Consider the following 2464-nt stretch of genomic DNA (forward strand, 5'->3'; position numbering starts at 1 on the left):
TTGTAGTTATCGCAGATAACAATGCCTAGGCCAGTGTAAGAACTGGGGATAGACCAATAGATGCATCTAGATTGACGATCAAGATCATTAAAGGAAAAGAAGACAAGACACTGAGATCCAAGCAATCTGAAAGCTTACTGATAAGGAGCAAAGACTTCTTCTTCCTCTTCAAGACCTATGGTATTAAGAACATGGGAGAAAAATACCACCATTTGAGAGGGTTCCAAGGGAAGAAAGTGTTCTCAGCAGAGTCAAGAGTCTCTCAGAGAAAAAAGTTAAGGAGTACAAGATGTAACATGCATGTGATTATCATTTATACTTTGAAACACTAAATTTTTTCATTGAACTCTCCATTTTAGAGGATTTTAGTGCATTTCATCACGGGAAAAAATATTTTTACAGGGTAGATGCCAAGTCTATGAGAACAAAAGAGATATGTAGGCATCAGTAGCTAAACTTATAAAAACATCTGGTAATGATGAGTTTTGATATTTTTGAAAATAAATTGCTCATGAGTCATCAATCAATTGTTCTCCTTTAATTAAGGAATTTGAAAAGTAATTGAACAAACAGCAGGGATTAGAAATGAAACCTCACATAGACCCATCTTCAGTCATTTGTAGGTTGTAAAGATAGAAATAAGTTAAAATATTTATGAAACTTTAGGTCTGGAAATGAACTTATGATCATCATGATTTCAGATTGGGAGATCCAAAACATAATAACATATTTTCTCCCTTTTAATTTCAATACTGAATATAGTTTCTTGAAAATCCAAACCAATCACTATTACTTTTTTTTTGATCTAGTTTAAATATATACACTAATTTTCCTGAAATAAACATCTTTATGTCCTTTGTCACATTCATAAATCATATTAAATGTGAAAGTAATGCATTTAGTAAATATCAATGTTTAGTGAAATAGAGGTCCTTATAAGTTAATGTTAGTAGAATTACTTTGGCTATCCTGTATTTGTCTAACAAAACTAAAACAAAATAGTTACTTAGCAATACATTTAACAATTAAGTTTAATTCTTTATTTTACTATACAGATTATTGAACCACACTATTATTTACTTCTTTTAAACAAGATTTTTTTTTTTTTTTTTTTTTTTTAGGAAAATAAGATAATTCTACAGGTCATTGACACACGACTCTCTTTCCTTTCAACTAAGCACGTAGTGACCCATACAACCAGCTCAAAATTTCTTAAACAATTTGCTGTAAAAAATAGATAAATAAAAGTCATGTGCATTAGCCTTACAGAGAGGTTATATTAAAGATGAACCAAATTAGAATTGGGAAAATACAGAATGTAATAGCTTCTGTATGATCATAAATGAAGGGCAGTGCCTACCTTGTCCAGGAAGCTGAACTAATCATTCTGAGAGTCTTTGAAAAGATGAATGCGGTTCCCGTCGATGTGAACCTCAACACTGTTTTCAGGTGTTAGCACTAACATTTCTAACTCAGAGTTTTGTAGTTATAATTCTTGTTTTCAGTAATAAATAAATCCATGGATAAAATGACTCCTTGGACACTCAAATTAATTCATAGTTATTCTAAGTCATGTGTAAGAGAATCTCTGTTAAATGTTTCTTGTGAATTTTTTTATTTTTTCAGAACAACAAACACAAGATCAACTCAACAATTGTATACTGTGTATCAGGTTTATTCAAGTCACTGGATACAGCAGGGTAACAAAACATCTGTGACAACATACTCTTGCCACTAAGGAGTTGAAAATCTCTTCCTGGAGGTGGAAAATGCTTGTGTGATTCCCGTATCAGAATCCTCGTGTTATTTAACTGTATATGTTTTCATCACTTTGTGGCTTTTATATACATGTTTCACTCATCTGTCATCCTAGAATACTTTAGAGCAGAGCGATTTCTGTTTCTACTTCGTGTCCACAGTCACACTTAGAACTATGTCTTGCACATAAAACAGTAAATTTTAAGAAACGCTTCGTGGAGACTTTTTGTGTTTGAGCTATGTATTTTTATGCTCAAAATGCCTGTTGAATAAGAGGCGTGAATACAAAGGGTGCATATCACAGAGAGAATATTCCAATTAAGTAAATAGCATGAGCAAAAGCACAGAAAGGGGAAACAAGCCAGAAAACAAAGAAGAAGAGAAAGATTATTTACTTTAGTTGACGTATTAAAGTATATTTTAGAAGGGAAATCAGTAAACATAAATAAGGATTATATCAAAGGGATAACTGTGATGTTCAGATCTATTCATTTCCTTTTTGTTTTATTTTTTCCATTATTTTAATGGTATAGCAGTTTTATTGTATTTGTTTCTTTACAACATATTCAGGTCACTAGATCATAAATAATAATTAAATATATTCCCTGTAATGAAAAAGGCAGTAATCACAGCCAAAAGTAATAGAAGGAACACAAGAGACATTGCAGAGGTAAAACACACCTCGGTAGCTGTATTTTACGTATAA

Source organism: Pteropus vampyrus, unplaced genomic scaffold, assembly GCF_000151845.1.
Source record: "Pteropus vampyrus isolate Shadow unplaced genomic scaffold, Pvam_2.0 Scaffold38, whole genome shotgun sequence".
Classification (NCBI taxonomy): domain Eukaryota; kingdom Metazoa; phylum Chordata; class Mammalia; order Chiroptera; family Pteropodidae; genus Pteropus; species Pteropus vampyrus.